The following is a 13,376-nucleotide window of genomic DNA, read 5'->3' on the forward strand; positions in this document are numbered from 1 at the left end:
AGTGTTGGTGGTGGTGTTGGCACTAATGTTATTACTGGTTTTGCTTTTGGTGGTGGTGGTGGTGCTACCATGATTACTGGTAGTGTTAATGTTGGTGTTGGTGCTAACATTATTATCGGTTTTGGTGGTGTTGGTGTTGGTATTAATGTTACTGCTGATAGTGGTGGTGCTGGTGGTGCTAACATGGTTACTAGTGGTGTCAGTGTTGGTGATGGTGTTGGTGCTAACATTATTACTAGTTTTGATGGTGGTGGTATTGGTATTGGTGCCAACATTGTTGCTGGTGGCGGTGTTTGTACTAATGTTATTACTGGTTTTGGTGGTGGCAGTGGTGCTAACATTGTTACTGGTTTTGGTGGTGGTGGTGGTGGTTTTGGTGTTGACATTGTTACTGGTGGTGTTGGTGGTGGTGGTGGTGTTTGTACTAATGTTATTACCGGTTTTGGTTTTGGTGGTAGTGGTGGTGGTATTGATGCTGACATTGTTACTGATGTTGTTGTTGGTAGTGGTTTGAGGGATGCTGTTGTGTTCTGCGTGTAGTACCCGCTCAGCCATGCTGAAACAATGCCATGGCCAATATCCCTTCAGCTGTCTAGCCAGACTTGCCTAAAGGCATCTGTACCTGCGGCCATGCCTGTGTGCTTTCTTTGGCATCTGGCTTTCTTTGCCATTCCTTGTTTTCCTTTTAAAAAATCCAGCATGGACTGCAAAGGGTATGGTCACTGTTCAGTGGGTTTAGGGAGGGGATCCAGGTGTCCAGTAAGGCTGCTAGCTGAGGTCCTTGAGTTGGGTGAGAAATTACCCTGGGTTGGGGGAAACCTAGGATGCGGGTGAGACTTGGGGAAGGTGAGGCCCACAGAGCCTTCCCCACAGGGGCTTTTCCTTCCCTCCAGCTCCCCTCTCTCTCCTCCCTGCAACTCTCTTTCTGTCCACCCTTGTTGTTCTCTGATCCACTTATTCAGCAGACTCACTGGGGGCCCTTGGTACCAGGCCCTGAGAGGGCCTCTGAGGTACAAAGATAAATATGGCATTATTTTAGGCCACAAGTGACTGCCAGCATCTTGAACACAGGGAGCTGGCCTACCTTGTTCATCACAGCATTCCCAGCACCTGTTGAATGGATGAATGAATGAATGAATGCATGCATGCAGCCATGCCACCCCTGTCTCCGGGAGCTCACACACTGGTGAGACCATCAGTGGCTGCAGTGGCGTGGAGCCCAAGGGAGGGAGGGATCAACTCTGCCTAAGGGGTCCAGAAAGCTTTCCTCAATAGGTGGCGCCTGACCTGGACATGACAAAGACCCAAGCGGGAGGAGGGAAGAAAGAAAGGCCGTGCATCTGCAGAAACCAGCCTTTGTTTGGGGCCAGCTGACCTCACTTCTCCCCCTCCTTACTTCCTGAGACTTGGTGGGGGGTGCTGGTCAGTGAGGAGCCTCTTGGGCACGAGGCCCTGGTGAGCTGCCCCCTTGGGTTGGGTTGGGGTGGAGCTTGGTCAAAGCCTTGCTGGAGGGTGCTAGTATGGGCCCAAGTGCAGCTTGGGGATGGCCTAGAATCCTCATGGAGTCCAGCAGGGTCCTTAGAAATTGGCTGCCCTAGTGGTTCCCAACTGGGTTCCTTGAGGCCTTGGGATTCCACTGAGGTACCTCTGCAAATGAGAAGGGGACTGAAGGCCCCAGCCCCAGGCATAGCAGCACCTCTATTCCATCTTTCCCTTCCATGACTTCTTGTTAGAGGATCAAAATCCTTACCGTGGCTGGCAGGGACCATGGCCCAGCCCCCCTGGGCCTTTTGGTCCTCCCCATATACCAGCTTCCCACTCCCAGCCATGCTTTTCCCTGAGTCTGGGACATCCAGTGGATTCCTATGTATCCAGGCCTTTGCTTCCTCAGGGAAGCCCTCCTGAGCCCCCAGAAGGACCCTGCACCATCCTCCCATCCCCTGGCACCCCGGTCTGCCCCTGGCACCCTTTCACTTCCCGTCTCACATTCCGTATTGAAACCATTTGTTCTCTGCCTTCCCACCCACAGTCAGCTCCAGGGGGCAGGAAGGAGGCCTGTCTCCTTTGCTGCTCTGTTCCCAGGGGCCAGCCCAGGGCCTGCAACAGGAGGTGCTCAGTGAATTATTGAAATAAACTGTCTTTTCCAGCCCCTGCGGATTGTAGATGGACTGAGGTCCAAAGTGGGATGTGATGGTCCCAGGGTCATGCAGCAGGTCAGCAGCAGAGGCAGCCTGTGTGTCCTCTGTCTCAGGCTCCACCCACTGATCCCTGTGACCTCTCCAGGGCTCTTCTCTCACCTTCCCTGGGTGAATCCTCTCCTGTTCTGTTCCCTACTCCCTGTCTTAATCCTTGCACTTCCTCTGAACACTCTCTGGAACATCTGCAAGCTGGGATGGGCATGGGAAGCTGGCAGTGGCTTTGTCTCCCACTGGAACACAGGAAGTACCCCACCCTCAGCTCTGAACACTTGGCCTAGACCCTTCTTCTCTAAGCCCCAGCCTGGGAAAGGCTCCCCTGGCCCCAGTGTGGCATTCCTGGCCCAACTTTGCCAAGGGCCTCAGCTGGTGAAGGCCAGGAAATGGCGGGCAGGGGGTGCTGGCATCCAGACCCTCATGGATGAGGTCGGGGTATTTTCAAGAAGCGGCTTCCTGTCCCAGCTGCTCCCCCATCTCACTTGTGATGGGAGGCCCCAATTGCAAGAGGCGGTCAGGGCAGAGAGGGCTTGGTGAGGAGTGGCTGGCGGCCAGGGTGGGATGAACGATGACACCAGAGAGGCCAGACCACTTCTGGGAAACACCCTTGAAAATCGATTCTTGGTGTGGAAAACCAGCAGGCAAAGCGGGGTCTAGCAGGGTCTTTCGGGGTCTTGTGGGCTGTGGCATGTTCCCCTCTTTCCTCTCGGGCTGCCATGCCCAGGGAGGCTCGGTTCCACCCGGTTCTGCCAGGTTCCCAAGGAACCACTGCCCATCTGGATGTACAAGGCTGCCGCCAGCTAGGCAGGGACAAGAACAACAACAATAACAGCCGGGATGTTTACTTAGCAATTCCTACTTCACTGTGCTCCAGGAGGGACTTGGGGCAGTGTTCAGTTTTGCAAATGATCAAATGCTCTCACATAGTAGGCACACAGCAAATATCAGTGGACTATTACCATCTTATTCCTTTGGGTCTTCACAACAACCTTGACAAGCGGGAAGTATTACTATTCCCATTTTGCAGATGAGGAATCTGAGGCTCCCAGGTTAAGAGTTTTATGCCAGGGCTCCTAGTGTGTGTGAGCAGCCCTGGGGCTTTGACTGCAGATCCCACCGTCTACAGTGGGCAAGTAGGGGTGCGTGTGGCAGAAGGCCCTAGAGGCGGCTCCCGTCCTGGGCAGCCAGGAAAGTGCTGAGGAGACAGAAATCGTAGACTGTGGTGCCACAGGCTCCAGAACAAACAGGCAACCCACCAAGGAACACTTTCTAGTGTTTGCTTAGTTTTTCTTCTGATTATTACAGTAAGGCATGCTTATTAGAGGAAATACAGAGAAGTAGAAAGAAGAAAATAAACACACCACCCAGTGGCAAATGAGGCTAAACCAGAGGTGAGGGGCAGGTTAGGGGTGGGGGGGTGTTGAAAGCAGGACACTTTGGGCTTACAGTTCTCTTCTGCCCCTGGGACAGTGACTCTAATTTCCTGAGACTCAGTTTCCTTTTTTGTAAGATGGGAATAAGAATCCCTTTCAACATCATGGGAGGATTGTCTGAATAAGATGAACTGATGCTTGTCAAGAGCCTTTCATGGGTCATGTGAGTCTCCCATGGTGTTATTGTGGAAGAGTGGTCTCCACCTTCCCCACAGCCATCGTCCCACCATCAGAGCCATGCTGTATAGACTTTTGAATCCTGCTTAAAAAAAAAATCTTTATTTTGAAATCACTATGGATTCGCAGGGATTCGCAAAGAGTACAGAGGAGTTCCATGTACCCTTCATCCAGTTTCCCCCAATAGTAACATCTTACATAGCTTTAGTTTGATATCAAAGCCAGGCAGTTGACATTGGGACAATGTGTTGTATAGTTCCCTGCTTTTTCTCTTTTTTCTTTTCTTTTTTTTTTTTTTTTTTTGAGACAGAGTCTTGTTCCGTTGCTCAGGCTGGAGTGCAGTAAGGTGATCTTGGCCCATGGCAACTTCTGCCTCCCAGGTTCAGGTGATTCTCCTGTCTCAGCTCCCAAGTAGCTCGGACTACAGGCATGTGCCACAACACCTGGCTGATTTTTGTATTTTTAGTAGAGACGGGATTTTGTCATGTTGGCCAGGCTGGTCTCGAACTCCTGACCTCAAGTGATCTGCCTGCCTTGGCCTCCCAAAGTGCTGGGATTACAGGCATGAGCCACTGGGCCCGGGCAGTTCCCTGCCATTTTATCACATGTGTAGATTTGTGTAACCACGACCACACCCCAGATACAGAACACAAAGACCCCTTTGCTACCCCTTTATAACCATGCTCCCCTTCCTCCTGCAACCATCTCTAACCTCTGGCAGTCTCTAATCTGTTGATCTACCATTTCATCATTTCAAAAACGTTATAGAATTGAACTCATACAGAATGTGACTTTGAGTTGGCTTTTTTTTTTTTTTTGAGACAGGATCTTGCTCTGTTACCCAGGCTGGAGTGCAGTGGACGATCTCGGCTCACTGTAGCCTCACCCTCCCGGGCTCAAGCAATCCTTCTACCTCAGCCTCCAGTGTAGCTGGGACTACAGGCACATGCCACCATGCCTGGCTAATTTTTGTAGGTTCTTTTTTGTTTTTGTTTTTGTACAGGTGGGGTTTTGCCATGTTGCCCAGGCTGGTTTCAGACGCCTGAACTCAAGGGATCCACCGGCCTTGGTCTCCCAAAGTGCTGGCATTATAGGAGTGAGCCATTATGCCCAGCCCCAGCATGACTCTTTAGAGATTCACCCAGGTGTTGTATATATCAAGAGCGGATTCCTTTTCATTGCTGAGTGTTATTCCATGGGATGGATGAGCCACGGTGTGCCTAACCATTTGGCCATTATAAATACAGCTGCTACGAATGTGTGTGCACAGGTTTTGTGCAGACATCAGCTTTCCTATCTCTGGGATAAATGCCCAGGAGCACCACTGCCGTGTTGTGTGGTATGCGTATGTTTGGTTTTTAAAGGAACTGCTAAATTTGGTGGCAAGTGGCGAGAGACGAGGAAGCAGAGACAGAGACTGAGGGACAGGACATGGGGTGATTTGTGCTAGAAACATAACTCCAGCCACAGGGGGCCTGGGTGATTGGGGGAAAGAGGCAGGGAGATCATGGAGACCCTCGAGCATCCAAGGAATGTGGGAATCATAGCCAGATGGAACCTCGGAATCTCTAAACTGGGGGAGCCCCCAAAATGTTTGATTCCCTCCCTTTGCAGTCATGGAAGTGAGCCCTGTGGAAGGCAAGTGACCAGCCCAAGGTCACATGGAATGATGGTGGCAGATCCAGAATAAGGGTAAAGAAGGGGGAGACTGAGTGAGCTCCTGGCCCCGTGATGGATGTCAGAGGCACCACTCAGGGAACCCTCCCCGCTGCCCCTAGCTTCCACCACCCATCCCTCACCCCGCCACAGCCTTCCCGCAGAGTTTGGACTGTCACATTGCTGAGACCCCAGATGCTGAGTCTCTCCCAAGCTTACTCCTGCCTAGGCCTCTCCGGAGACCACCTTCTTGGGCAACAGATGCAACTAATGGAAGCTGTTGGCCAAAAGGCCTCTCTGGGAATCGGGGCCTAATCAGAGGCGGCTGCAGCCACAGCTGGGCTGTGGGAAGGGTGTGGCCCACAGTGCTGGTCCCCCTGGCATCCCTTCTGCCATGGCCACAGAAGAAGAGGAGCAAGTTCCAGGCTGTGGGGTCTTCGTGGACCCCCATTTGTTCATTCCACAAGATTTACTAAAGACAACCACATGCCAGGTGCTGGCAACACAGCTGAGCTGTGACCTAGACTGATGTGAGGCAGATGGCCGTGGCGCTGGCTTCACGGGGCTGGCAGCCTAAACGCCGCGGCGGGAGGTGGGGATCAGGTAGACAGGGCCCTCTCACTTGGAAAGCGAGCCAGGGAGGGGGATGGACGCTGCCCTGGAGAGAGTGTGCCTGGGCTTGAGCCGATAGGATTAGAGAAGGATGAGAAGGAGGGGGCCAGGCAAAGATCTGGGGGAGAGCATTCCAGGCAGGGGGAGCAGCAAATGCAAAAGCAGAACTTTGAACCAGAAGTCCTGGGTTCAAAGCCCGAGGCTGCCACGACGTGCTGAGCGGCCTCGGGTCAGCGCCCTTTTACGTCAGGTAGCCTGTTGGAGTTGGACTCGCTCATGCTTCCAAGCCTTAGTTTTGTTTTGTTTTATTTTATTTTATTTTATTTTATTTTATTTTATCTTATTTTATTTATTTTACTTTAAGTTCCGGACACATGTGCAGAATGTGCAGGTTTGTTACATAGGTGTACATGTGCCATGGTGGTTTGCTCACCTATCATCAACCTGTCATCTAGGTTTTAAGCCCTGCATGCATTAGGTATTTGTCCTAATCCAAGCCTTAGTTTTGGATAAGGGAAGACTGGGAAAGCCACATGGGGTGTGGAAGGGGAGCTGAGATTTCAGAGGTGTGGAAAGTCCACCGGAAGCCTGCTGGTGTGTGCTGCAGGCAGACAGCAGGCTCAAGCTTTCTGTGCTCTGGCTAATTGAATTAACTCTTAGCACTTGAGCTGCCAATGCCCCCAGCTCTAGGTTTCTCACATTCAGCCAACTACGACAGTAATTTAGGAAAGGGTATTACCGTATTCATTTCTCTAAGGTGGCTGGAGAGAATCATCCTGCAGGTGGTGCCCCTGAGGAGGTAGACCAGATGGCTCTAGGAAGGGCTGGGCCTCTGATGGGAATTGGGGAGATTAAGAATAGGCAGGTGGAAAAACTGCCATGAGACCCAGAGCTCCCCTCCTGTCCTCACTCTGGGGAACCCCCAGAATGATGGGGAGAATCAGCCCCTGTTTCGGGGAGCTACTGGATGGGGGAGGCATAGCAATTGCCCTGATAGAGTTTCCTGTCTGATTCTTAAAACCAAACCAAAAGACAGAAACACATACCAGGAAAGGTAAAAATAAAATGGGACCTGGTTGCTGTGGACTCCGAGAGAGCATTGCAGAGGCATTTGTTTTACGTGAACTCTGGGGCAGGCGGAGAGATGCCTGATTGGGCCAAGGTGCTCATGGATGGGTGGTGAGAGACGCTGGAGCAGTGGGCTCAGGAGAGTCAGCCTGCCTGGCTGTGTGGCCTTGGGCCTACTATTTCACCTCTTGTGTTTCAGTTTCTTTCATCTATAAAACAGGAGGTTGTGGAGTTTAAATTAACTCATGTCTTCCGAAGAGCGTGGAACAGTGCCTGGCACATAGTAAGTGCTTGACAAATAGATATTATTTGGGTTATGTCTGCTCTCCCCACTTTGCAGTGACAAGATAGGCTCAGGGAGAAGCAGTAATTTGCCTGCAGCCCCTCAGCTTGTCAGTGGCTGTACAGGGACTTGAACCCAGACACCCTGCCTCTGCGCTGGGTCATCTATTCTCTGCAGTGTTCCCACTATGCCCACGTTAACGACCCTCCAGGATCCTCACAGTCGCTTTGTGAAGCCATCCAGGGAGGGATCGGTGCCCCGTTCTGCAGATGAGAAACTGAGGTCCAGAGAACACTGACTATCTACAGCCTGGAACCATATCTTGTTCTCTGTAGCATCTCCAGCCCTTGACCCATAGGCTGTGATCAGACAACACTTGTTAAGTCAAAGATGAAAAGAGGAAGGAATTGGGGGTGAGGGTCGGGGGTAAATAGGGAACTTAGGATGATTTAATGGCCTCTAGACTGGGGCTGACAATCTAACCCATTTCTTTTGCATCCCAGGCTAGCCTCTCTCTCCCTGTGCCACACGGCCCATCCTAGATTCAGACGTCTGACTTGGGCTTCCAGCCCAGGCCCCTCCTCTGGGCTGGAGTGTCTCGTTTACAGCCTGTACCCCTAAGCCGGGGAGGTATATGAGGAGGGGGTGGGGCATGGAGCCTCTGAGCCAGGGTGCTGAGGCTTCATGTTCAGGGCCTTGGGAAACCTCACACCTGGCTGGGGAAGATGACAAGCATGGCAGAACAGTGTCTGTGATGTCGTGTGAATTAATCTGAGCATCCTGGGCCCCGGGCAGTACAAGCGGTGGCAGCAGGGGGAATCCTGTCTCCAGCCTTGATTAAATCAGAACACGCTGCCAGTCCATACCCATTATTAGCACAGTCAGAGAGGGCAGCTAAGGTGGAGAAGACATGACTGATGAGGGGAGGGGGCACCAGGGTGTGGGGTGCAGGGCCAGGCAGAGGCTTGGGCAGCCCAGACAGGGCAGGAGCCTAAGAAGGGCTCACTGGACTTGGCCCTGCATGTGGGTAACAGAGCTCCCCATCTCCAACCACCCTCGCCTGGTGATGCAAGCTGCTCCTGGGGGTCTTGGGTGAGTACCAGCTGGCAAGTTCATGTGGTCCCTGCAGACCCCAGGGGTACTTATTATTCTGTATGCATAGAGGAGACTTCTCAAACTGGATGTTGTTGGATGAGTAGGAGTTTTCTTGGCTCACTGGCCTTATCTCTTATTTTCTCCCCTTCCCATGGTTGGCTAATTCACACCTCTGTGCCTTTGCACATGCCCTTCTCTCTGGCTTCTTCCTTCCCCTACTGTGCCACCTGGCAAACTCCTACATCTTGTGGAAATAAAGAAGACCCACCCAATGAGAAAAGCAAAGGCTATTTATTCTGAGCTTGCTGTAGCAAGGGAGTCAGCCTCCATCACTTGTGTTTTGGCAGAGATTCAAAGACAGCTGCGGTGGGGGGAAAAGAGAAGCCTTGGGTGCGGCCCGATGGGAGGCCATGCCCGTGAGGAGGCTAGAGGTGGCTAACTAGAAGGAGAGCTTCCCATGTGATTGGTTAGGGGTGCACATTTGGCTTTGTCTGGTTGTAAGTTGGATGCAGGAACAAAACTTAGGGAAGCTGTCAGTTATTAATCAGGGCCTGACCCTTTTGGGTCTATTGTTATAGAAGTTATTGTTTAGCTTTCTGGATTGTCCCTAGAGATAGCATGTCTGACTTCCAGCAGGCTGGCTTCCTGGGTTATGTTTTCCTTTTGCAGATGGAGGAGTTTGTTTCTTGGGTGGCAGGGTGCTGTGGGTTGTGGGTTAAAGTTCTATTTTTATATATGGTCTGGCCGTTGTCTATTTCTATATTCAGTCTTTCAACATCATTCAAGAACAAGATCAAGGGCCACCGCCTCCAGGAAGCCTTCCCTAGGCTCCAAGATCAGAGTAGGTGTCCTCCTTCCATGCTCCCATACTCCGCTCCAAGGAGGCATCTTGGTCATTAGGTCAGACGATTACGGGTTTGAATCTCATTTCCTTTCCCATTAGCAGTGCATGTCCTGAGCCATGCGGCTTAACCTGTCAGCTTCCTCATCTGCAAACTGGAAGATAATAATAGCACTATCATGAAGGTTAGTTGCTTGGAAAACTGCTACTGTTATTATTAGCGCTATTATTGCTACCAGCCCAGCAAGCATCTGGATGGTCGGTGATCATTTGTTTATGAATCTCTTTCCTCTTTAGACTTGGGGTGGGGGATGCTGGGGGATGCAGGTCCCGCCACTCCCCATCAACCACCTACCTGGATTCAAGTGCAGCCCTGGTACTGCACAGATATTCTTACCTATCAGCCTGACCCCCACTAAACTGGAAGCTTCTTGAGGGCAAAAGTGATTTCTTATTCATCATGGTTATCCTTTTATGAGACAGGGTCTGGCTCTGTTGCCCAGGCTGGAGTTCAGTGGCGTGACCATAGTGCACTGTAACCTCCAACTGCTGGGCTCAAGTGATGCTCCTGCCTCTGCCTCCTAAGTTGCTGGGACTACAGGTATATGCACAACCATGCGTGGCTAATTTTGTTTTGTTTTGTTTTGTAGAGACAGGGTCTCACTTATGTTCCCCAGGCTGGTCTTGAACTCCAGGCCTCAAGTGATCCTCCCACCTCGGCCTTCCAAGTGCTGGGGTTAAAGGCGTAAACCACTGTACCTGGCCTCCCCTCAGGTCTTAGTGCTTAGCTCAAGATCTGCCCAGGAATGGCAGCCAAGAGGTTAACTGTTAAGTGAATAAATGAGTAAGTGAATGAATGAATGCACAGTGTGGTCTCAGATGATCTTTTCCTTCCTTTTCCCACTCACAGGCATGAGCAGACCTCCCCTCCTTCCTTGGTTCTAACAGGAAGCCTCTGTGTGTTTGTGTGTGTGTGTGTGTGTGTGTGTGTGTGTGTTTGGGGGTGGATAGCTGGGACCCATGCCCCTTGGGGGAGGTTTATACTGAAGGAAAGTTGGAGAAATGGGAAGAGGAGGATGTAGAGGAGAACAAGGGCTCCATTAAGGGCAGCCTTTGCCAACTTGAACTCCTCAGTGGCAGGTCAGGCTTCCCCTAGAGGGGATAAGTTCCCTGTCACCAGAGGTGTGTAACCAGGATCAGAGGTGCTACAGAGCCTTTGTTTCATTCATTCACTGTTTTTTTTTTTTTTTTTTTTTTTTGAGACAAAGTCTCTCTCTGTTGCCCAGGCTGGAGTGCAGTGGTGCTATCTCGGTCACCACAACCTTCTCCTCCCGGGTTCAAGTGATCCTCCCACCTCAGCCTCCCTTGTAGCTGGGACTACAGGTACTCGCCACAATGCCAGGCTAATTTTTACATTTTTTGTAGAGATAGGATTTCACCATGTTGCCCAGTTTGGTTTCGAATGCTTGAGCTCAAGTGATCCGCCCGCCTCAGTCTCCCAAAGTGCTGGGATTACAGGTGTAAGCCTCCATGGCCAGCCATTCACTGATTTTTGTATGCATTTATTTAACCCCGTCTTTATGCTGATGGATAAAAAACATAAATTTTAGGGTGGAAAATTTAATCAGATCTGTGATCTCAAAAGCATGGGGTATATGGGATGAGAACCCTATTTATCCCTCCCTGGCCAAAAGTGTCTTAACTCTATGTTACAGGAGATTTCTGACAGCCCTCCATCTCTCCCTCTCTCTAACTTTCTCTCACAAATCACAGAAAAGAGGAAAAAGCCATTCTTGGAAAAACGCATGCCTAACCACAAAGAAAGGCAGTTCTCATTAAAAGCTCAGCAACTAAGGGTGGACAAGTAGTTGTCACTTCAGGATATCAAGGAGCTGATGAGCTGAGCCCCTGCTGTCAGCAACAGATTTTTATTTTCAAGTTGTCTTTTTCTAAAATGTTGTATTGCCGTACATCCTAAACACAGGAAAGAACACAAATTGTAGGCATGCAGCTGGAAAATTTTTCACCAGGTAAGTGCACCTGGGAAGCCAGCATCCAGGTCAAGAAATAGAACATCACTGGTTTCCCAAACCTCCCCTGATCCCTCCTGCCAGTCACCACCCCTCAAAAATAGCCGCTTTCCTATACATGAAATCACACAACACATTCCATTTTGTGCTTGACTTCTTCTACTTGACCTGCTGTTGCCTATGGCTAGTTGATCTTCATTCACTGATTCTCAGTGTCTTGTAGTATTCTATTCCGTTGCATGAATAAACCTCAGTTTCTTGATCTGTTCTAGTCTTGAGGGACATTTGAGCATGCCCCTTCCTTCTGAAGGCAACCACTGCCCTGATTTCTACCCCCATGGATTAGTTTTGCTTGTTCTAAATAGAATCCTACAGTAACACTATCCATTTGACTTGTTTATCTTGTTTATTGCCTGTGTGCCTGACTAGGATATAAGCACCATAGGTATGGATTTTTGTTTGTCTTGTTTATTGCTAAATTCCCAGCCTCTAGAAAAGTGTCCTAGATTAGATTTCCAGAGGTGCTCAGTCTCTAGGTACATGTCATACTCAGTAAAATATTTGTTGAATAAATAAAGTTATAGAGTTGCCTTTTCATTCACCCATTGGCTCATTGTTTCTTCTTAGAGAGACAGGAGAGAACATTAAGCAAGAGGGGCCTGGAGTTTTGGTTTGGGGCTCCATAAATAGCTACGAGCATTGTTGCAAAAGACACAAGCACACCTGTTGAATATGTACTTAGGAGTGGCACTGGTGAGCCATAGGGAAGGTACACGTTCACCTTTACAGACACTGCAAAAACAGTTTTCCAGTGATCATGCCAGTTTACGCCCTAACAGCAGAGCATGAAGAGGTCCACCACATCCTCCACAGTACTTAGTGTCTTCTCCTGTGTCCTCATTCTGATATGTAGTTTTAATTTGCATTTCCTTAATGATTAGTGACATTGAGTATCTTTTCATGTTCATTAGCCATTTGGGTGTTTCTTTTGTCAAGTATCTGTTCCCATCTCTTGACCATATTTCTATGGGTTTGTCTTTTTCACATTTATTAGTAGAAAAACTTTTTAAGAAATATAATGGATGTGAGTCCCTTGTCAAATATATTCAAATATCTTATCTTTCTCTGTAGGTTGCATTTTCACTTTCCTTATGATACTGTTTGATGAATAGCAGCTCTTAATTTTAACATAGCCAATTTAGATTGTTTTCTTTGATGGGTAGCACATTTTAGAGCTGTTGAAGAAATTTCTGCCTGCTTCAAGGTCACAGAGATGTTCTGTTTTACTGTAAAATTTTACTATTTTACCTTCCACATTTAGATCTGCAATCCATCTGGAATGATGTTCTGTGTATGGTGGGAGGAAGGGTTTAGAATTTTTTTTTTTGGTATGGATTTCCAATTCCCACTGCTGTTTGTTTATTGGGATATTCAGTTATTGGTGGAGGTAGGGAACGCTGGGGGCAGTGGTGGGAAATGTGCTGGTAGAGACATTAGGGTTGGGGGCAGGGTGAGTTAAGGGGCATCTCCTTTTCTTTAATTAGCAGAGTAGTCACCTTGGTCTGTCTGCCCCATTATTTCTATCTCCTAGACCCTGGGATGTAGGATTTGTCCTCAAACTACTCCTTAGCAGGGCTCCATGCAAGAGGCTGTTCTCAAATAGACATCACCACTGCCCCTCCCACACTGGAGGAGCCTGGTTCCCCAGGGCTTGAAGCTCTGGGTGCATGAATCCCTGTTCACTCACAGGGAGTGCTCCTTTCTGGACAAGACATGGCTTTTACTCCCTTATTTGCCCATCCCTCCCTCCGTCCCTCCCACTCCCTTCTCTCCCTCCCTCTTTCTCGCCCTACCTCTTTCTTTCCCTCCCTCCTTCCCTGCCTCCCTCCTTCCCTGCCTCTCACCCTCTTTGCTTCCCTCCCTCCCTCCTTTCCTTCCTTCCTTCCTTCCTTCCTTCCTTCCTTCCTTCCTTCCTTCCTTCCTTCCTTC

This window comes from Colobus angolensis, unplaced genomic scaffold, assembly GCF_000951035.1.
Source record: "Colobus angolensis palliatus isolate OR3802 unplaced genomic scaffold, Cang.pa_1.0 Scaffold130, whole genome shotgun sequence".
NCBI lineage: Eukaryota > Metazoa > Chordata > Mammalia > Primates > Cercopithecidae > Colobus > Colobus angolensis.